The sequence below is a fragment of the Siphateles boraxobius genome, unplaced genomic scaffold, assembly GCF_051911475.1.
Source record: "Siphateles boraxobius isolate OS27281-9 unplaced genomic scaffold, OSU_SipBor_1 32, whole genome shotgun sequence".
NCBI lineage: Eukaryota > Metazoa > Chordata > Actinopteri > Cypriniformes > Leuciscidae > Siphateles > Siphateles boraxobius.
The window spans coordinates 3,083,168-3,107,656 of NW_027508942.1; the positions used below are offsets into that span (position 1 = coordinate 3,083,168).

General features: G+C 41.7%; 1 protein-coding gene across 2 annotated transcripts in view; it reads left to right on the forward strand.

Moving 5' to 3' along the window:
• Positions 1-1,152: 1,152 nt before the first annotated feature.
• Positions 1,153-24,489, forward strand: part of b3gat1a (beta-1,3-glucuronyltransferase 1 (glucuronosyltransferase P) a) — a 95,256-nt gene continuing 71,919 nt past the window's right edge. For both annotated transcript variants that reach the window (XM_077194543.1, XM_077194544.1), the window contains exon 1: positions 1,153-1,301. The gene's annotated coding sequence lies outside the window, so the exon portion shown is untranslated. The remainder of the gene's footprint in view (positions 1,302-24,489) is intronic.

A 24,489-nucleotide genomic window follows, 5' to 3' on the forward strand; every position in this document is an offset into this window, starting at 1 on the left:
ATCACTTTAAGACCGAATCCACAGATGCAATATACAATGATACACATAAGTGCATCCATTTTCTTTCTCAATTATTTACATTCACGTAAGCCCTAAGCGACAATGTTTACGAGGACACTCACAAAGACGGGCATACTTTTCTGTGCATGTGTCCGTTCAAGCACAAATATATGCAGAAGAGAATAGTTTACAATCGCTTGAATGTTTGAACTGACAGGACCTAAAACACATATAAGTGATAAACTTTCGCTCTATGATGGTTAAACTTTGCAATTAATTCAAGAATCACATGCGTTTCGAACCGTGGTGCTTGCATGGCCTGTACAGATAGTATCCCTATACTTAACATCGCATCCTAATGTGGATGCACATATTGCGATATTGATGCTAAAAAGATATATCGTGCAGCCCTATTCCAAAGTCATACAGGTTTGTAATATGAGGGTGAGTAAATGATGACAGATTTTTCATTGCAAACTATCCCTTTAAATAGTAGCGCAATTATAGCTATTATTATCTCGCGTATTTTATGTGTACTGTATTTTATATGTATTTGTGTGTACTTCACTATTGGTGTTAATTCAAAGAACAGCAGTGACAATCTTTATGTATAAAGTAAGATTTGTCTAATGTACAATGACAAGAGAAAATATACAACAGTATGTACACGCACACATGCCAAGCACCACTAACATCCAATCAATCCGTCTACAAACCTCTTTTTCCCTCTCTCTACCCCTCCTTCCCTCACAGCCCACCCTGCTCTGAGCCATAATGGTACATGCCATTAGTGAGCACATCTTGAGCAAGGAGGGGGTCTCTGCTCGCCGAAGAGCCTACGTTAGAGCCACAAAAACACATTCACAGATGTGTCTCCATGCGTTCTGACAGACCGACTGAGCCAACGCCGCCACGCTGAATGAAGACAGAGAAATCAGGGGGAGAGACGGAGAACAACCACCAAGCAAATTACCACAGCATTACTGCGGGGTCTTGCCCACATCCCTCTCTCTCTCAGATCGTGGGCTTGAGTGAGAGCACGTCTGACAGGGAAGAGAGGAAAACAGGAGAGATCTACCGGCAGATTCATCCTCAAGGCTCTCAATTACAGCCCGTTTCCACTTTGATCCAGAAGCCACAGCACAGACAATACAGGGATGCTCTGACCAAAAACAAAGAAGAGAAGAGGAGAAAAAGAAATCAAGAGAGACACACAAAGACAGAGAGTGAGAGATGGAGGGATTTTTTTCATGAATGAAGCATGCAGCAGCATGTGGTGGGAATAGCAGCATCTACGTAAGGTAAGACAAACCTTCTTTGTGTAATCAGTGATAAAGCACAAAACAAATATTCTGCGTTGATGAGCAACGACTGAGGCTAAGACTGCTGTTTCTCCATCACCACTGAGAGACGGTTGCGTGGATGAGCCCTGGAGAATAAGCCATGCATATGTTAAGATATACACAGAGATGAGCTTGTGACAGAGACCTGAGGCAAGCCTGAAGAAGAGAACCACTCATAATCCGTACAGAGCTCAAAGAGCACTTGCTAGAAGGATCCAGTCACTGGCTGGGAACCTTGGGAAACATTAGTGTTTGTGTATATATTCATGAGGCTATGCACAGTATCTGTTTTGCTTCTGTTCGATCTCTTGACAGTAATGCAGCATAGACTTAAAATGCAGTAGTTAAAACATATTTTAAAACTCACCACTCTTAGGATATTAAGTCCAGGTCTTTGCAGTTAGTTATATTCGGTTGCATTTAGATAAAGTAAGTGGCAGTTTAATATGCATTTCATATCTGCACTGCAATGATAACCGCTCAAGTATCATAACAGAAGTGTCAACACTGCTAAGGCTACGCAGCACTGCTATTGCTAATCACACCTGGGTATTAGTGTTCAGTCATTAACAGCTTAGTTTAGGGCCCCTCCCCCCACCTGACCCAGTGTCAAAACAACCCCGCATGCTGGGAAAAAAACCCGGGAACAATGCATGGCCGGTGCTTAGCAAAAGTGTGATGCTAATTAAACTGAGAAAGCTTTTACAAATCTCTGTGCCATCAATGCTCTCTTTTATTGTGTTGAACCCAACTCTCCCAGCTGCTGAAGCAATAACAACCATAGCTAAATATGTAAATCATTACATAAGCGCAGGAACGGTGCCGCTCCAGGGCAGGACTATGAAGCCATTAGTAGAGATGTGTAAGCGATGGTATCAGAAAGTACGTCTCTATGAGGCTGCGTCTGGGATGGAGTCAAGGAACTGGCATTTTAACAGATTGGCCAACTCTTACTGGAAAGTTTAGCTCAAATGAGCCTGTTGCAAATTCAGAGGTGAACAATTAACAACTGTGAGATGAGTTACAAACTTGAGATGAGAACAAACAAGTTAAAGAATGCCAAAATTAATCTTATTGGTTATCTCATCCTAAAATGGAAAACTACAAACTCTAGAGCAAAATCTTGACTGGATGGTGATGATGTCCTGTCTTTTACTGTTATGAACAACATGAAACAGCATTCACAACCCTTTTCGCTCACTAATATGATGTATTTCTTAGTGAAACAGGATTTTTTATGGGAGAAATGGGGCACGACTTAATTTTATTGAATTGAGAATTGATTGGATTGTAAAAAGCAGGCGTTACACCAGATTGGAGACAGACCTGAATGTGAGTTTGCAGTGATTGTTTGATGACTTGAGCAACTTGAATTGACATATCTTAAAGTCCCTCAGTAGACTGGATTGGTTACAACATGTTTGAAACGTAGAGAACAGGGGTGATTTCAAATCGCGTCTTTAGCCCTATTCGCACTGTATTAGTATTACCGGGTGACCTCTAGTCATTTGTAATAATTGCAGAGGTTTTCTGTGATCTTAATCCCGTGCGAATCAGCCATGTCTCTAAATTGTGAAGTAAAAATGTTTCGCCATATTTCGCCGAACATCGAGGTCCTTTGATCATATTAGTCCCATGCAAATCGGCATCTCTGTGATTTGGCCAGGATTTGGCAGGGTCGTATATAATTTTTTCAAGCTTTTTGTTTCCTGCGCACTTTCACGAAGAATGGAGGCTGCGTTGGAGAGTTTTTTCATAGTATTTTGGGTGCTGGGTCATATCACGATACACCATACAACTATACAATTTGCAGAGAAAGAGAAAGCTGAAAACCATCAGAAGAGTGAAAACAAAAAGAATGATTAGATGCAGATGGATGTCATGTATGTGGTAAAGAACATTCTTCTGTTTATGATATATCATACAGCAAGACCTATAACGACAAGACATTTCCCAGCAATAGCTTATCCAAAATACACAAAACCTTAACATCATATCCGGTTGATAAGTCAGTAAATTCAAGTTAAATCACAGGCTTTGCTTATCCCATGCAAATGCGAACCACACGAAATTCAGATGTGTGTGGGGAGTTAATTTCTAAATCACACGAGGTCCCCAGATAATATTAATCCCATGCGAATAGAGCTTTTGGTTCACTGCAGTTTTAAGGGGAAAATACTAAGCAATGGTGTTTACGGATGAATTTGCGCATGATTTGTCTTAAGGCATAGGCTATTAAAAACACCACATAGGCACATAAACATTAAATACGTGATTTTCACCACAGGGGGTCTTTAAAATATGTCACTGCCATTGTTTTGTCAAGAATAATGTTTATAACCAAGGCATGTTTATAAAAAAAACATTTACTTAAAAGTCCCAATTTAATTTAGGGCCTAATCCTGGCTTAATCTAAGCCCTGTCTGTGAAACCAGGCCTATATATAATAAGAAATATTACCTGGTGAACTTTGCTGTTCTTTCTCTCTCTCATGAGGGCTCTCAACCCACTCAGACATTTTTAGCCAGCGCTCTGCTTTGTGGTGTCAGCACATAACACTGGTGGCTTTATTTCACCTTCAACAATAAAGACTCACAAACAGAATATTCATACTATATATTCAGCACAGTAAGCTAAAAAGCCCTGAATGACCTGCCATTACTCGTGTGATCACAGAGCGCTCGAAAGGACCGAGGGGACAGAAGCAAAGAATACAAGCCAACAATATTATGCCACTCCTCAGATAAATCAGTGTGGTTGCAGGGACTTTTGGATTAAGCAGATCTCAAAAATAATTTTGAAGTCCTGTGGGTAAAATTCACTGCGTTTCTGCTGAAAACAGTTCTGACGTTGGCATTTGAAAACACACTAGGCCGGGGCCGCTTGCTGTAGGCGCTCTTGCTTTCCCTCACACACTCAACCTCTCTCGCTCACATGTGAACAATTTGTTCACGTAGCAGACAAGCACTCTAATTCAAACTGCAAGTGTTATGTCCCATTTTGCTTACTTTCACAGGCGAACCCACACTGTATTCACATGTGTCACACAGGCTAGGTTAGTCTAAGCTCTCAAAAGACTGTAAAGCAATTCACAACGCCATCTGAATCTCCAAGCCATGAATATTAACCAGCACAATTGTTCCCTGAGTGACGCTACCATGGCTGCATTATTCATTCATCGCCACAGAGAGTTACACACCGCTACGGCCAGATCAGATCTTTACCAGCTCGCGGTGCCCGGAGTGGAACACCCATAGCTCTTTCTCAATGGACGGCTAATGAACAACTGAGAAACAGAATAAGAACAGAGGAAGAGAGGAAAAGACAGATTGCCAGGCCTCAGGCTGGGCTGTTATTCTGCCTTCTTGAATTCGGCACCGCGGGGCTTTGAGCTTGTGTTTGGCTGCCATCTCTGGCCCACTTTAGTTGTGCAGCCGTAGACACACACACAAATACACTCCCATTACAGAAGCATAACACCCCCAGGGACAGCAGCTGTTACCCCCAGAAGAGCTCGGCTCATAGAAGCAGAAGGGCTAAGAAGCTAAAGTGAGAGTGCCAGGCCATATTTGCTCAGTAGGGTCTCATAAGCCCACCCTCCATGTGCCAAACAACTTCATCCATTCATACCCTATGTGGCTCACCTTTTTCTTAATAATGTCTGGCAGCTGTACAGAAATGGTATAATCCTATTATGCTGAGTCCTGATATGCTTGTGAGGAGAAGGTACACTTCACTGACCGCCATCATAAGATGACTGACAAGTATTCTCGACTCCTTTCTGAAGCACATGGGTGGCAGAGGTTCAGGACCATGCTGTTCATGCACGCCTCACATGTGTTTGACAAAAGCAAATGGGCTATTCAGTTTTGGAGGAAAGAGACATAACAAAAGCAATGTATTTTGTTGTAATAGTCTACCATTGCTTGTGTTAAAGGGATTGCTGATCCAAAAAATGAACCTTCTGACATCTTTCCTTGGTGTTCAAAACCTTTCTATTGTGAAATACAAAGAAAAATATTTTAATGAATATTTTTGTGAATACAACCAAAGTCCCTTGCAAGTTAACATTAAATTCTCCAAAGCTGTTCACCAAGCTTACAATTAAATTTCATTCATGTTGTTTCTTATGCTCAAATAGTGTTAAAACAAAGCATATTTTTCAGGCTTAATCCACCAATGTGTGTGTGCAGGACAAAGTGCGCATCTCAAACACTCTGTTTCTATCACAACCGGATCTTTTAAAGGCAGCGGTAGTGACGCGATTACTTTCAGTGATTGTCTCTTTTATTTAGAAGGCAGGATTAATTCCGCCATAATGAGGGTTGCACTTTCTCCCATTCATATGAGTGCAACATCTTTGTATACATAAAGTCTTTGATAAAACCCAACTGACTTTCATTATATGGACAAAAAGCAATGAGACATTTTTCAAAATATCTTCAATGTGTTCCACAGAAAAATAGAAAGCCATAGAGATTTAGAAAACTAAATGTTTTCTTTCCAATTAATTTATATATATATAAAGCTTTAACACGTTTTGAGGGCCTGAAAATAAAAACTTTTAAAAAACAGGTTTCAAAGTGCAAGTTTTGAAAACGATACTGTTATCGTTTTGTAAACTACAAAAAAAAGCGTATTTGTGAGAATGGTGACATAATGTGCATGTGTATTATGTGTTCAGTCTATAGGTGCACAGTGTTTCTTTATGAAGCGACATCCCCAACTACTGGCCTTGCAGCAGAATACAGTGTTTGTAGTCGTTTTTCGAGGCTACATGTCAACGGGGATCGTTTTGACCACTGTGTCATCTGTACTCGAAAAACGCAAAGGAAAAACCTTCCCGTTTCTAGTAGCCTACATCGTTTTCGTGTAAACGTACCCTCAGTCAGGAGCAGTTCATACAGGTCATGTTCTTGCTTTCAAAAACAGCTAGCTGTAATGTAACGGAAAAGTCTTGCTGTCTTTTACAGAGAGGGGAAATGTCCAAATCCTGTCTATTCTCATTCTCTAACTGCTGAAAAGTCTGAACATATAAATGTCTATAAAGACACTGTGTACTTTATAGCGTACTTGATGAGAATGCAAAAGGAGCAGCAAGCCATGAGGGGATAATAAGCAAATGACCTTTAAAAACAATAAAGTCTCCCTTTAGTAAATCTAATTCAGCTAAGTATCTGTCGGCCGTGCCCGTCCTCTGGAACAGCGGTAACACATAGAGCCCCTCGTGTCTGGCATCAGACCCCGGTCCCTCAACAGCAGCTGCTGCGCTCAAGATATGAGCACTGTGAAACATCTGAGACCAATCAGATTTTCTAATCCTGTGCATTCACTATAAAGTGACCGTGACAGTTTCATCTCTGGACACCAAGTGCATTCATATTTAATTTGAGTCTTCAATAATGTCCTTCTTACAGTGTGAAACAGGATTGATACAGCAGAGCATCTGGCCTTAATGATTTGGCTTCTGTTTTGGGAATTCAGACCGTCACACAGACAGTCGGATCGACAGAGGGTAATTAACAGAACATTGTATTGTACTCTTTAAACAGACTATGGCAGCAGCTTTCTTACCTGTACGCGACGGCATTTTGATTCGGGCGGTTGGGTGGAACTGAGTTTATTTAAGTTTTTCCCTCCGTTTGGCCTAAAACACTGTTCATCCATTGACTACAAACAGAGGTTTCTCAGATTTTTCATTGCTGACTTCTCTGCGTATTTCCGATTCTTTGCAACTTTTATCCACTGCCTGAAACGCACTGGATCCTTCACTGGAAACTGAAAGTAACTCACTCCCGCTAAACATTTAGGGCCCTATTTTGCACCCGGCGCAAATGACTTTGTACACTGACGCATGTATCATTCCTATTTTGCACCCGCGCAAAGCGGACTTTTCCCTCCACAGACAGACGTCGGTTAACTAAGAAATACACTTGCGCTCCCCGGGGTGGTTCAGCGCAAAGAGGAGGCGTGTTCCGGCGCAAACTTTCCCTCATGCTATTTTGCTGTTCTATAAAACAATTGCGCCACTGACCAGAAATAACCTAGTCTAAAGTCAATGGCGCGTTGCGCGTACATTCAGATGCTATTTTAAGCGCGCAAGCTTGGGCATAATACAGAGTGTGAACAATGCGCATACACTGTAGATGATTCTCTCATCTACACAGATGCATTTATCTTTTTGCAAATGATACATTATTATTAGGAAAAATATTAAAACAGGAGGGAAATCATTGTTGTGTCCATGACGATGGGGAAAATAGGCATAAAGCTTAAACATTTACCCAAATTATTATATGTATGTTTAACCGAAGCTGATTTGGGTGGGTTTGTCCATTCCCCAATGTCACTTCTCTTTCTTTTACGGCCCTGACGAGAACATCGATCTCCTCGGCTGTGAACCGATTCTGAAGCGCCTGGTAAATGCGCCGTTATAATAGTATTGCGCTATGGAACAAGCGCACCTCGTTCATCATGCTCTTAAAGGGAATGTGATATAAAGCTCTTATTGGTTTGTTTCCCGTTACGGCCAAACCACACCTATGAATAATGAAGCTACTTCAGACCAACGCCTTTTAGATTTGCGCCAGGCGCAAGAGGCATTTATCCCGCCCGGAAAATAGCAACAGCGCTGGGATCCGCCCACAAAGTTACTTGCGCTTTGCGCTTTGACACTTGCGTTTCAGATCGTTAAAATAGGGCCCTTACTCTTTGAATTCTTGCACCCGGGAACAATACAGGGAGCACCAAATTAAAATAAAAAATCACCTTTCTACTATATAGGCAGCAAAGTTTAATTGAAAGCCCATTTTGCCTACATGTACCCCTTTAAAGTCACATTGTTGTTTGTCACATTCATTTGGTTGGCCTCTTGCAATATGACTTGTATTGCATATAATTATGTTAATTAGTAATCATAATATTATAGTCACTAAAGATTTCATTTGATCAAAATGTATTCTGAATAAAATATTTTTTCTCATTATCATTGTGAGATGTAATTAACTTAAAAACTCACTAGAAATTTAAAATAATATTATTCAAAAAAATGTGCATTGATTTAATTAATCATGGTGCCATCAGTAATGCTTGCTAATTAACATTTGTTATATTTTCTCATCTCTGTACAATTTCACTATATAACAATACGTCAAATCAGCCTTTTAAAACAGTATTCATAACTTTGCAGCAGCACCACTTGAACTGCAGAGAGGTTTTGTGTTTGTCATCAGGTTGCTTGTTGTAGTATTTCCTCTAATGACCTGCTAGTTAAAGTAGTTACAGATAGCCTCTTTAAAGCTATTGTGTGCTGTCAAGCATGCTGTTAGGAATTATCTTTTGTGTAATAATCTGGCTCGAACATTGCAGATCACATCAACGTCAACAGGCATGCTGATGCGACACCGTGTCGCTTTCAGCTGCCACTGGGTTGTGTTTTTGCTGAGCAGGACTCATGACCTGTAACAGACCTTGCATGTATCTGACAGATAAACTGACGAAACCAGATAGTATTTAGTATGTTAACGATTTAACAGGATATTAAACATTGCTTCATCAATAAGACGACACTATATTCTTGTAGTGTAGCTTTAATTATCAGGTTAAAATTGGACTTGGTCAACCTCAGCCTTGTAAGCCTTGAATTAAATCATGCTCTTTCACTTTTAGGGACTCAATTACCATTTGAGCAACTCAAATGTGAATATGTAAAGAGAAAAAAAAACAGGATACTCTATGCATTATGAATAACCCATGGGTAAATTGCTCTTTAATGCAGGTTAATTCAAGCTCTATATCTACTTGCCAAAAATGATGCGGTTGTGGTCACTGTAATTTTCAAGTAATTTTGTAAGCTAATTTTTCGAAACCTTTAAATGAGACTGCGAATTAGACACCAATTTACCAGAACATAAAACAAGTTATAAATTGCCTTGATGTTGTACTAAAATCTGTTTGTCTGTCTGTCTGTCTGTCTCTATCTATCTATCTATCTATCTATCTATCTATCTATCTATCTATCTATCTATCTATCTATCTATCTATCAATCTCAACAAGCCTTGTAAAAGGGTGCCACCTCCAAAATATTCACAGACCTGGATTGCATAGCAACAGTTACTATGTGTCTCTGCTTTGTAATGTCAGAAAAAATGATGAAGACACTGGGGTGGCATGGGGGTTCATAAAATCTGTATACAATACAGACCAAACTACGATTTGACTAAATATTCTGGTATTTTCTCTCCTTTTTCCATTATTGCACAGGTTAAACTCAGGAGATTAAAACAGAACTGCAGTAACTTCATCTCCACAGCTATTGATTTGATAGAGTGAGATGTGATTTCAAGACTGCCTAATGCTACACATTTTAATTTTTTTATTTGTTGAACTCCACTTGCCCTCTTTCATCTGACTTTTCTTGGTGTCTAGTGTCCAGTCTCTGGAATAAAGGACACATGTGCTTTTGAAATGGCTATTGCAGCTTAATGAATGTCGGGAGAAATCCCATTAAGGTCCATCAGTTGCACAAATTATGTTTACAAAGGAGAATTGAGCAGCTGGTGGTCATTTTTTTACTGAGAAGTGGGCCACTATTGCAGGAGAACGAAGGGATTTGAAAACAAAGTGCTGCATTTGAACAAAAAAATGTTTATGCATCAAACCACACAATAATCTTGACCACATGTGAACGTGCCGCTCTCTCGGCTGGACAGTTTTAACGAAGATGGCCAAGACCAGTTGATGGTCTTACAAAATGATTTGACAGATTTTGTTAACTGAAAGGGTCCATGTGATTTCATGACGAGGATTCAGGCTTTGACGCTGTTCAATTGTTCCATAAATGCTAAATGAGATAAACAGAAACTCAATCGATTTGTCCACAGTGAAAACATGTCAGTGGGATTTCTGAGGTAAAGGCACCTGGTTTATCGACAATCTCACGTTGTACTAAACTAATCCTCCTATGTCTTTGGTAGCATACTGTGCTGTTATTGACATGCTAATGTTCGTTGTTAAAGACAGTGAGTGTTTGAGTTATCATGGGGATTCCCTGCGCATCCCGTTTTTACACCACTGCAGTCATTTTAAATGAGCTACAAAACCCGACTCTGACTAGAGGGAATAACAAAACAAGGACCCAGCACTTCGTCTAGCAACAAAGAGAATGGTTGATATTCTTTCTCTCCCACCACAGTCTATCTAGAGTCTTTGTATTTAGGGAGAAAAAGCTTGTGAGGCTTGAAAATGCCAATTTGTTTCTTAGTCATCCTCCCATCGTGAGCCTACTGCAATCCTCGTAGGTAATGAGTCTGGTGTGCCAACTATTTGCATAGCCAATTAAACCTCCCTGCCTTCAATAGGGGCACTTTAAGAGGATAATCAGGGCTGGATGGGAGGCTGAGACAGGAAGCATGACTCATTTTAGACTTTTGGGTGACTGAGAGTCCAAAAGTAGCTTGGATTTTGGATTAACACACTAGCGGTGTTTTCTCGTGTGGGGGAGGGGGTTGAGCAGTAAAAAATCTTCTTTTTTTTAAATAAAGCAGAGGATGCAAGGATGTTTTAGCATTCATAATCACATGAGTCATTTTCAGAATCATCTAAACAATTGCAAGTAATAAGATTAATCGAGAAGTCGGAAAAATCCAAATAATAGTACCGAAATAAGTTCTTATTCAACACGCCAGACAGTATGTAGAATGAAATTTCATGCCTCATTCACAGTAGAATCAATACATGTGTAAATGGCTTCATATCAAGTTTCGATTATTCAGGTTATTTCAGTCATTACGAGTGATGTTGCTCATTTGACCCATAGCCACATCCGCAAATTATATATATGAGCTGTTTCACTCTCTTAGTCCTGAGAGTGATGTCCCATAAATGGCACACATGTTTTAACTAGCTTTTACAACATTGACATTACTGATTTTCCCATATCTCCTTTGCTGGTTAAACACTTTATATTTTTAACTTAAACAAATTATATATATAAACATTTATATATTATTTGCTTTACTCTTGTCCTAGATCAAGACTTTCCATTGAAGTATAAAAATCCATCGAGTTAAGACATCTTTAAAACTATTATAATATAAACATTTTTTTATATATTTAATATATAATTTTTTCAAATTATGCAAAAAAAGTTAAATGGATTATATATACACATACTGTAATGTTATGAAGTCCACTGAAGGCAAGTTAAGAGAACCCAAGTGTAGCTTTATTTCCAAAACGTGATCAAACATAAAACAAAAGGCATGACGTGGCATGAAACTCAAAGCAGAAACATAAGCATGAAGTTTACCAATAGTGGTTACAGTGAAACAATACTTGACAAAGACACGTACCAAACATGAGGGCTAAATACACACAAGACTAATGACTAGACAAGGGACACCTGTGAACAATGTACAAACGAACCAATGACATGACATATGACAAGGGAACACATAGCAGGATGACATGACTAACAGGGAAGCACATGAAAAAGACATGAAACATGATTGATATGAAACTAAACCAAAACCAGACGTGACAGATCCCCCCCCGCTATGGGCGACTCCTGACGCCCAGACAAAACAATAAAACAAAAGTACAGGAGGGTGGTGGAGCAGAGGCGGTCCCAGAGGAGGGATGGCGTGCCAGGCCCGTGCAGTTGAACAGGACAACGACATGGTGGGCCTGGGCCGCGGCCGGACCTGGAAGTCCAGGAAGCCAGGGAGGCACGGCCTCCATGGCCTTAATCAGGTACCTACTGCCCCTCCCCCCTTCTTGGGACGAGACCCTGGAACGGCGGCGGCCATCTTGGCCGAGGGCTCGAGGGCTGGAGCCGATGTGTGTGCACACACAAATAGCTGTGGCGACTATGAGGAGTGCTGTGTCTTCCAGAGCTGACTCAGGCGCAGCGGCCATCTTGTCCGAAGACACAGGCACGGCTGACATGGCGTGAACAGTCTCTGGCTCGGCATGCATGATGTGAACAGTCTCTGGCTCGGCTGACACTGCGGGTTTGCAGGTCTCTTCCTCTGCAAAACCCACAGTAAATGAGGAACCGCTCAATAACAGGTCATAGTCTATATACTGTGCAAGAGACCAAATAACAATGAACCAATGACATGATATAAGACAAGGGAACACATGCCAGGATCACATGACTAACAGGGAATCACATGACAAAGACATGAAACAAAACCGAAACAAGACGTGACTTACTTATACATAAATATATATAAATTATTACTTTTTGTATTGTATTTTGTATGTTTGTACTCTATGTATTGTAATTGTATATATGTATTTAGGATATGGACAAAGGAATAGGTCATTATAAAAAAAATGTCTTTGTCGTCATTACCAACACCTTTATTTCCATCATAGAATGCAGGAAAGTATAGTAGCACACACACACACACACACACACACACACACACACACACACACACACACACACACACACACACACACACACACACACACACACACACACACACATATATACACACTGTATATAGAAAGAAACGTGCATTTTCTGTAAAGCTGCATTGAAATGATGTATTGTGAAAAGTGCTTGAATATGCATTTCTGTTGAAAAATAACAAACTAATAAAAAGCATGTTTCAAGAGACACTCAAGTTTATTTATTGACATTTATTGCAAGAAACAGCCATTCGTCCAAGAGGTTCCAATTAATCTGATTTTATTTGGTCAAACGAAAAATGAAATGTGTGTGGTTGAGAGGCAAATAGTTATGTTTCAACCTTGGTTCTTCCTTTAAAATGAGGCCTTGTGATATTTTGGAGATGCATTAAATCTTGAAAACCATGGCTACTTTTATAACTGACCTTCACCTTATCAGACGGGGCTGTTTTATCCTTTAGATAAGCATCAGTGCAGTGGACATTACTGGCGTTGATTGTGTGGAACAGGCATCCATTAGAGAGTGTGTAATTGATCGGTGTGTGGCCGTTTCTCTCTCACCCTCTCTGTGCACCAGGGGTGAATCATCACCTCTAAGGCGACTGCTAGACAGAGATGTGGGAGAAAAGACTAATGGTGCAAACGATACATTCTCATTTACAATCATTTACAACTCAATACTACAATGCTAAAGAAAATGGGTGGATTTCATTTAAACACATGTGAGCAGGTCAATGCAAGATGCACAATTGTCTTTCTGCTGCTAATTCAGGCTTGTGCAGATTGATTCAGTCTGTATCTCGTGTCCCTGCGGACCACACAGTCCTTCAGGGGAGAAGTTTGCATGCACAGAGATGTCCTCCTCAGCCTAACTCATTCAGAGAGACTGTCAAAACAATGGCCAATTAAAGTGCTCCATCTGTACTGTACACACTCTACGGGAGATTCGTTTGGGAAAGTGTAAAATGGCTTCCAGGAGGCCATATGTAATCTAAATGCAAAGTGTCGCATTCAGAGCATGTGCAGATTTAGTCCAGATGAACAGACTAAATTTGTATCCTGCAGATTAGGCCTGATATCACTCTTGTGAGATAAAAATGTGTACTTTTGATCTCCTCTGGCTTTCTGTAACTCGGCACATGGTTGAACCAGTTGGTACAAAATTAACACATTTATCCTCACGTTTCACAAAGGAGACATATGTAATACATGATGGTTTAAAAACCACAGTTGGGAAAAATATCCCTTGACTTTACAGATATTACATTTAAAAAACTATCAAAGAAGAAGAAAATATATATTTAAATAGTATTATTATTGTATATATGTAGTATTTAATTATAAATAACATAATTACATATAATTCATTGGGTTATTAATATAAGATTGGAGAAAATATTTATAAATATGATATATGTATATAAATATACACATCACATAATTACATATAATTTAGCCAGTCTAGCAAGTCAGCAAAAATAATTCTCAATATAAACATTTGTACATTTCTGTCCTTTTATTTCATGTAATTGATGTTGAAAACTAGTATGTTGTATACTTACAAACTTAAAGTTCAAAGGAAAAAGAGGCACTTCAAATGCATGGTAGTCATTCAAAAATCATTAAGGCTATGGAAACCCTACGTGTGTGTGTGTGTGTGTGTGTGTGTGTGTGTGTGTGTGTGTGTGTGTGTGTGTGTGTGTGTGTGTGTGTGTGTGTGTGTGTGTGTGTGCGCGTGCGTGCGTGCGTGCGTGCGTGCGTGCGTGCGTGCGTGCGTGCGTTTGGTGATTTTCTTAAATATATAACACACAGATTTCTTTAAAAGAAACAATGTGACAACCTTTGTCTACACAAAAATGCTGATTGAATCTTTTCGTAATGAGTACGTATAAATGAGTTCTAAGTTTTTGAATTTAAAATTTTCAACAATCTAAAGTTTTTGAACAGATGCTGTTTAATAAAAATATACTTTAGGTTAACTTCAAGCAAAAGCATTTGCCATCAGATGGATATAATAATCATCTAGGCAGATAAATAGAAGATAGGATTTTACTAAAACTTTAAAGATTTAATTTAAACAATCTTTTCATTTTAAAAGATCATATTTTAACTTTTACTATTATGCTTTAAAATCAATTTAGTACAAACAAAACATTTGTTCTGGAAAGGCGTTAGAAGACTAACATTACATGTGCTTTGACATAATGCACAGAGTCTCATTTGGTCTGTCGCCCTATATCCTGAAGCTATCATTATTGGTTGTCAATGAACTTCTTTCTCTGGAGTTGTGGTGGAGACCAGAAGGACCTTATAAGCATCCCGTCAATGGGGACAGCCTGAGGCATCACAGACTCTAAATCTCTTCATTGTTGCCCTCTCTCTCTGAAGATATGTGGTGATTTTCTAGAAACAACTTAAGAAATTATTGAACATTTCACACAATGTGTGAGATGACTTGTGAGACTCCAAATTTCAAAGTATTTTACATAAATAAAATACATACTTTAAGTTCAAGTCAAGTTTTACCACAGACCATCAATGTAGAATAAATTGTTACTTCCCTTTCAAGGGAACTTCGAGCTGCGTCAAACGCTGCGGGAACGCCCCTGCGTTGTGCGTCATGAAGCACGTATGGAATCAGCCCAATGGAGAGATGAAACGTCATAGGCGGGTGACGTCATCGACCAGGAAACTATAAAGCACCCCAAAAACACAAGCGCATTAGCTTCTGTGCTTTCAGTCGCGCTACATGTGAATCTGTCCCTGTGTGATATTGTCTGTCTTACATACCCTGCACCACACAAACAATTTATCCCTATATATATATATATTGAGAGATTATGGCGGACGAACAGCAGTTTAGAAAGTGTGTTCCTCCCTGCTCGCGTTATTTAACGAGCGGGGATACACATGATCTTTGTGTTGTTTGTTTGGGAGTTCAGCATGCCCAGTTTGCTCTCGAGGGAGCAGACTGTGAGCATTGCGAGCGTTTGCCGTTAAGGACGCTCCGCTCCCGCCGATCGCTCTTTGAGGAGAGCGGTTCGGTGCGCGCTCCCCGCGGTTCGGGTCCCGCTTCTGCCGAGGCAGAGCGGCGGCGCTTATCGTGGGGATCGCAGATGGATCTCACAGCGGGGTTTGAGACGGGCTCTGCCTTATCTCTCCCTTCACCTGTGAGATCCAGTGCCTCAGTCCCGGGTTCGGAAGCACGCGCTGCGGTTTCTTCCGCTCGGGCTGAGGCACCAATGCTGCAGCTATCCAGTTCTGAGGAACTTGATGTTGTTAGTGTTGAGGGAGATGTGGAGGATTCGCCACCCCACACTCCTGAGAGTGATGAGCTTATGGAGGTGTTAACAAGAGCTGTTGAAAAACTTAATATTGAATGGCCAGTGACTAGACAGGAGTCTGTTTCTAAATCAAAGTTGGATGAGAGATTTTTGCCGTCACGTGTGCAGCCTCCACGCCGGTGCCTGCCGTTTTTCCATGATCTCCACACCGAGGTGTCGAAATCATGGAGAAAACCGGTGTCATATAGAGTGTTTAGTCCCCAGACTTCAACATACGCTAATATTATGGGAGCCAAGGCTCATGGTTATGGTGCTTTGCCTCGTGTGGAAGAGACGCTTGCGAGCCATCTCTCCCCCGAAGCAGCATCATCTTTTAAGGCACCGGCATTACCCACCAAGCCTTTAAGAAACACTTCGGCTTTGGTGGGTAAAGCATATTCGGCAGCAGGTCAGGCTGCGTCATGTCTGCATAGTATGTCAATCTTGCAGGCATACCAGGCTGATCTGCTAAGGGACATGAGTGAGAGTGAGGAGGTCAGTACTGACGTAGTTCGCGAACTGCGTCAGGCTGCTGATTTATCCCTGCGTGCCACCAGAGAATCGGCCAAATTAATGGGTCGTTCTATGGCAGCTCTGGTGGCCGCAGAAAGACATTTGTGGTTAAATCAGACTAATATTAAAGAGAGAGAAAAAGCTTTTCTTTTAGATGCTCCTCTTTCTCCCATGGGGTTGTTTGGTGATGCTGTGAATTCAGTTATCGATAAATTCCAAGAAGAAAAGAAACAAACTGCAGCTTTTAAAAAGTTTCTTCCCCTTAAAGTTCATGTCCCTGGGGCTGCTGGGCGGGAGCAGCCCCGGCCGTCTTCGAGCTCATCACATAGAGCGCAGCAGAGGCAGAGTGTCGCGTCTCGTGCTCCCCCTGCTGGACAGTGGGCTCAGCCGCGACACTCTCAGCCGAAGCCTTCTCCCAGTAGAACTGATCTGAGGACAGTTATATTGGCTAAGAAGGCTTCGGCTAAGAAGAAGTCCTGACGCCAAGCCGTTCAGGATGCTGAGGGTGGTCCCCACCGAGGCGGAAAGGTGTTCACCTCTTTTTACGGTGCCCATTCCTCCTCGGTGCCCTCAGGGGCTCGTTCTGCCAACCCCGCCTTTATGCCGGGGCACAGACGATCCCAGCGAGCGCTTTCCCGAGGGACGCTCGCTCCCTCTGAGGAGGGTCTCAGAGCGGTCAGACCAGTTGTTCCCTGCCGGTGCGCCGTTACAGGGCGCTGCGTCTGCTGCTCAAGTTACACCAGAGGCCAGTCTCGAGAGGCTGGTACCCTTAGTAGAATTTCTGGCAGAGTGGAAAAGCCTTCCAAAAATATCTCATTGGGTCCTGCAGACAGTAGAAAAGGGTTATGCTATCCAGTTCAGGTGTCGTCCACCAAAATTCAGAGGGGTTCTGCACACAGTGGTGGGCCCCGAGCAGGCTCTGGTATTGGAACAAGAGGTGAAAACGCTCCTTCAAAAAGAGGCTATAGAACGGGTTCCTCCTCCCAGTTTGGAGTCAGGTTATTACAGCCGATATTTCATCGTTCCAAAGAAGGATGGGGGGTTGCGTCCAATTTTAGACCTGCGCATATTGAATCGCTCGGTAGGGAAGCTAAAATTCAAGATGCTCACTATCAAGCAGATCGTGTCTCAAATCAGGTCCGAGGACTGGTTTGTCACGATAGATCTGAAGGACGCATACTTCCATGTGTCCATCCTTCCACAACACAGGAAGTTCCTGAGGTTCGCCTTCGGGGGCGAGGCGTACCAGTACAGGGTTCTTCCGTTTGGCCTAGCTTTATCTCCCCGCACTTTCACGAAATGCATGGATGCAGCACTAGTGCCTCTGAGGCTTCAGGGCATTCGTATTCTCAATTACATCGACGATTGGTTGATTTTAGCTCAGACCGAGCAGATGGCGGTTCGGCATCGAGATGTCGTCCTCGCTCATATCAGAAAGTTGGGGTTGAGGCTGAACGCAAAGAAAAGTGTATTATCTCCTTCCCAGAAGACCACTTTTCTGGGTGTCGTTTGGGATTCGGTATCGATGCGGGCGCGACTCTCTCCGACCCGCATCGCTTCGATTCTCTCAGCTGTGAAACAAGTGAAGCTAGGCCAGCTACTCACTGTCAAGCAGTTTCAGAGACTGTTGGGTCTGATGGCAGCAGCGTCCAACGTTATACCTTGCGGCCTGTTGTACATGAGACCGCTACAGTGGTGGCTCAGGACCAAGGGATTCTCCCCGAGGGGAAATCCGCTCCGCACGTTCAAAGTCACGCGGCGCTGCCTTCGTGCTCTGGTCATGTGGAGAGAAACTTGGTTCCTATCCAAAGGTCCTGTGCTGGGGGCTCTTTGTCGTCGCATAACGCTAACGACGGATGCTTCCCTCACAGGGTGGGGGGCGGTCATGAGTGGTCGCCCAGCCCAAGGTCTGTGGCAGGATCATCATCTTTCGTGGCACATAAATTGTCTAGAGATGTTGGCTGTGTTTCAGGCTCTGAAACACTTCCTAACAGACCTGAGAGGCCATCATGTGTTAGTTCAATCAGACAACACGTCGGTGGTCTCTTATATAAATCATCAGGGGGGCCTGCGGTCTCGCCGGCTTTACAAGTTGGCCCGTCAGATCCTCCTGTGGTCCCAAGGGAAGCTACTATCTCTGAGAGCAATGTATCTCCCTGGGTATTTGAATGTGGTAGCAGACTCCCTGTCGAGGCAGGGGCCGAGGCCAGGGGAATGGAGACTCCACCCCGAGGTGGTGGAGCTCCTTTGGTTGAGTTTCGGTCGCGCCGAGGTGGACCTATTCGCTTCCAAGGAGACCACTCATTGTCATCGGTGGTTCTCCATCACTCTTCCAGCCCCCCTGGGGTTGGATGCTATGGTGCAGCCGTGGCCGAGGTCACGTCTGTACGCCTTTCCCCCGATTGCTCTGTTACCAGGAGTTCTGGAGAGGGTCCGCCGGGACGGGGTCAGTCTACTACTAGTAGCCCCGTTCTGGCCGGCCCGAGTATGGTTTGCGGACCTGATTTCTCTCCTGGACGGTTCTCCTTTGGAGCTCCCGGTCAGGAGGGATCTACTCTCCCAGGCGGGGGGCACGATACTTCACCCCCGCCCAGAATTGTGGAAACTGTGGGCTTGGCCTCTGAGGGGGTCCAGCTCATAGACTCCGGTCTCTCAACCGAGGTTGTTGAGACCATTCTTAACTCCAGAGCTCCATCCACGAGGAAGCTTTATGCCTTGAAGTGGAAACTTTTCACTTCTTGGTGTGGAGAACACCTGCAGGACCCAGTTAACTGCCCAGTGAGTGCAGTGCTGGAATTCCTGCAGGAGCGCTTCTCCACAGGGTTATCCCCCTCCACACTAAAGGTGTATGTGGCGGCACTAGCTGCTTACCACGTCCCTTTCAGTGGAGTTTCTCTTGGGAGACACCCGCTTATAACTCGTTTCCTCCGTGGCACTTTGAGGCTGAGGCCAGCAGTTCGTACGAGGGTGCCGACTTGGGATCTGGCCATTGTATTAGAAGGTCTTTCCCTAGCTCCTTTTGAACCTATCGAAGAAGTTCCCGAGAAATTTCTCACTTTTAAGACTATCTTTTTGCTTGCTATCTCTTCACTAAAAAGAATCGGAGATTTGCAGGCTCTGTCGGTTTCACCCTCGTGCCTGGAATTTGCACCTGGCATGGTTAAAGCTTTTCTGCATCCTAGACCAGGTTACGTTCCTAAGGTTCCTACTAATATTGTTAGACCTACGGTTCTGCAGGCTTTCTGTCCTCCTCCATTTATGTCATCGGACCAGGAGAAACTTAATTCACTCTGCCCTGTTAGGGCATTAGACGCTTATGTCCACAGAGCTGCCCTGTGGAGGAAATCAGAACAACTTTTTGTATGTTTCGGGCCACCCAGGAAAGGGTGTCCGGCGTCTAAACAGAGAATGAGCAAGTGGGTGGTTGAGGCTATTTCACTTGCTTATGAGTCGGCTGGCCAGCCTTCACCTTTGGTTGTCCGAGCTCACTCTACCAGGAGTATGGCTGCTTCTAAAGCTCTTTTGTCGGGGTTTTCCCTGAGTGATGTTTGTGATGCGGCTGGATGGTCTTCACCGCATACTTTTATTAAGTTCTATGACCTAGACTTAAGCTCTACCCCTGGGGCACAGGTGCTCTCGTCCTCTGTGCGCTAGTCTCACATGACGGTCATTTGGTCCTATGGCGACGTGGGTATTCGCGTTCCCGCAGCGTTTGACGCAGCTCGAAGTTCCCTTGAAAGGGAACGTCTCGGTTACGTATGTAACCCTAGTTCCCTGATAGGGAACGAGACGCTGCGTCGCTCCGCCATACTCCCGGCACTCCCGTTAGCGCTTCCTTCAAGCCTATCAGAAGCTAATGCGCTTGTGTTTTTGGGGTGCTTTATAGTTTCCTGGTCGATGACGTCACCCGCCTATGACGTTTCATCTCTCCATTGGGCTGATTCCATACGTGCTTCATGACGCACAACGCAGGGGCGTTCCCGCAGCGTTTGACGCAGCGTCTCGTTCCCTATCAGGGAACTAGGGTTACATACGTAACCAAGACGTTTTTGGTTTATGTTGCTGTGCTTGCTTATTGTTTGTATTTCTGTAATTTTTTTTATTCTCACACGCTGAATGCTGTTTGGACTTAATTTGCTTCATATGACAGATCCATAATTGTATATTTCCTTTTTATTATTGCTTAACTTAGAATTAATCTTAATCTTATTCTGTCTCTGTTTGCTGTATGGTCCTTTCTATGAACAAAAGAGATGGAATTAATTACATATGTGATATTCCAATGGTATCTGTAATTGTGTGATGTACTGTTATAAGGAAAAATCTAAATAAACTTATTGCATTTTTGTAAACCCACCCATACGTTGTATAGACAATGATGTGTTAGGATTTACTTCTTCAACTCTCTGAAAATGTAAGATGATTTTCTTTATTTTGTGTTTATCTAAAACTAAAATAATTGGTGCACTGTGTTTCAGTAAATTTAGAAAAGATGTTTTTTTTAAATGAAAGATATAATCATATAATTTATATTCTTTTAAATAACAGAATGTTTTTTCAACTTTTTCAACTGCAGTTAGTGTAAAATCATGTGAAATATACGTATGTTTGAAATATACGTGTGTGTGTGTGTGTGTGTGTGTGTGTGTGTGTGTGTGTGTGTGTGTGTGTGTGTGTGTGTGTGTGTGTGTGTGTGTGCGTGTGCGTGTGCGTGTGCGTGTGAGTGTGTGTGTGTGTGTGTGTGTGTGTGTGCGTGTGCGTGTGTGTGTGTGATACTCATGATATGTTAAATTTTAATTTCATTATTAGAAAATCTCTTTTTATCACTTACACCATTCCCAGCAATTCCCCTGTACTGGAATGTGACGGGTGGGACTGGCATGTGACACAACCTGATGTCAAAGCTCAAAATAACCCTCATGACTGTAATTGTGACAATGCATAAAAATTAATCAATAGACACCTTATAAATAACTCCTCATGACTCTCATGTGTGGCAAAGTTCAAAAATGTATCAATAGACACCTTATACTCACGAGATCATACACATTAGCCAATTAGTCTATGGTCATACGTCATTCTCAACCCCGGAGGTTACCCCAGGTCATCGCTATAGCACATGCTAATGTCGTCACTAGGGCAAGGTCAAGAGGTTAATCAACTATACAGTCATCAATCACTTTTTGACACATGGTGTAGGTTAATCACTACTCATGGTGAGTTTAGCATAATTTACCTTTTAAATTAATATTATTTTTTCGAATAAAAGAAAACAAAAATCTGTATGTTTTCCATAGAAATTGGAGTTTATTTTCAATTGTTGCTTCTCTAATACAATCATAAATACTTTCCAAAACAATCTTATATCTGTTTGGATAGTTTTGACCAAAGTAAGTCATCTTCACAGGTTTTAAGCAAGTTACTGCCAAAACTGCTTTACAATATCACACTATATTCCAGCCCATGTAATAATAACATGCATTTCATTTCTACCACTATATAAGCTAGCTCATTTTACTACACTGTAAGTAATTGGTTTCATATAAAGCTGATCCCAGTAACCAAGGGAGTTTTAGTGAAGCGTCAGTTCTTAGTTTCTAGTTAATTAGCTCTCTTGCTCCTCCAGCCTGATAAGTTTACACACGCAAACTGAACAAAGACATCAGAAGTCGTATTGAGAGGGCCAATCAGACTGAAGCTAGCGCAATAAAAGAGAGGTCCGGCTCTGTGCAAAAACAAACTCAAGCCAATTCACATCAGCTCCTCCGGGGCCCGGGGCCTATGAGATTTTGATCCGGGAGTGCTCTGCCTGCCAATGCCGGCTCGGACAAGATCCCAGGCAAGGGCGAGCGGGACACACTGATCCGAGTCGAGACCTTGGCACAGCGCTGCTCACTGGCAATACTGATTTGTTCCCACGGCAACGGCCATGCGTGGTTTGTCGTGCTGAACACATGCAGTATGGGAGGAATCAGACATCATACTGTATTTGTACTAGTTCACCATCCAGTGTTTTGCTGCTACACGGAACGATCTGAACATAATGATGTCCTTATTTTGATCAAATGGAAACCAGTCATGAAATCAGCTCTGTTGTGCTTCGTCTGGTAAAACAAAGAATTTTTTTTTTTTTATATAGCTGTCATGTGGTGGTGCTTTTTTTTGTTTGTTTAGCCCATAGGATTTATTTGCTCATTACCTAGTCAAGATCTCTTTATTCTCAATGTAAAATGAGTGTAAATTGCTCTTGGAGTCTCCTGCTGTGTGAGTTCTGGTGTGAATTGAGCCAGATGCTTCGCAGAGTATCAGCGCGTCTCCTGAGACTGTGAGTCTGCATCCGAGCTTTTAATCAAAAACCTGCATGTCAGTGAGAGCCCAGGAAACAGATCTTCCTCTTCATCAACCTGTCCCCCTGACTTTCATTAGACGCTTTCTAGGTGTACGTTTATTAGAGCCAGCTGTTATAATGAGGCAAGAGCCCTCGAACAATACAAACTGAAAATAAAATAACAGGCTAGCGCAGAAAAAAGAAATACACTGTATATACTGTATTTATGGAGACATTTCTAGGTTCATTTTAATTCCCTTAATATGTCATCACTTTGAACATTTGAGTCCTGATTCCATTTCTATTATTCCAACTACTATTTGCATTATTATCATTAAGATACTTTAAATTAAAAACATCTGTTAAATGTAAAATAACACAATGAAAATCTAATAAAAATCTAATACAAAAATAAATTGAAGCATTACAATATTGCATTACTCCCTAAAAAGTAACTAATTGTGTAACTTAGTTACTTTTTATGGGTTCCATTACTTCTGGGTTACTTTTTTATTTCATCTGGGCTGCACTTGCTTGTTTGTTTTTTAATAACAAAAAAATCTTATTTTTAGTAAATGTAAGGGCCCTTCACACTAAAAGTGAAATAAGCCTCAGGCTGAAGGAGTAGAGGGCACAGCTCAAACAAACCTTTCAGCTGCGCTGCTGTTCTGGATGCAGAATAGAAAAGAAAAATAGGAAAAACAAATTTGATATTTATCTAAAGCCATTTTTGCAAAATGTGGATGTTTGAATTGGAAGGTAAGCAACAAAGACATTGGTTAATAAAGTGAGATTAAAGACATGAAGTATATTTGTGTAATTTAACATTTCATTATTGTGACTTTGCATTTCACTGTTTTGATTTATATTGAGGAATACTGAATCTGTTTTTGTGCAAGTGAGATGAGAAAATGCTCACATTTAGTCTAGATCTACAATAACCATCATGTTCACACACAACGCCTCTGCACTCACTCCTGATTTCTCTCAACATGAGGACAGGAGAGTTGTCAGTCAATACATGAGCAATACTTGCGTTACTTATTTGGAAAAGTAACAGATATTTTGTTGTAAATTTAAAAGTAATGCGTTATTAGTTACTTGAAAAAAGTAATCTGATTACATAGCTGTAATGTGTAAAGTAATGTGAGTTGTTTACGATTGTGCATTATTTCTTTCTCATTAATCAAATATAGAGTTTGATTATCAAATTTGTATACTTTTTAAAGATTGCATCAAATTAGAAAACAATGCAAAATAGAAGAAATTTAACTAGCAGCCTCAAACCAATACACTGATCGAGTGCATTTCATCTAAAAAGAAGGACATTTATATTTTCCTCAAACAAAAAGGAAAATACAGTCAGGCAGTGAGAAGAGGTAATTAACCAATAAAATCCCCCGTTGTTCTGTATGAACGCATGACTAATTGTTACTCCTTTCTTACTCTCTCTCTCTCTCTCTCTCTCTCTCTCTCTCTCTCTCTCTCTCTCTCTCTCTCTCTCTCTCTCTCTCTCTCTCTCTTATGGTGTAAAACATGATCAATAACACCTTCAATCTT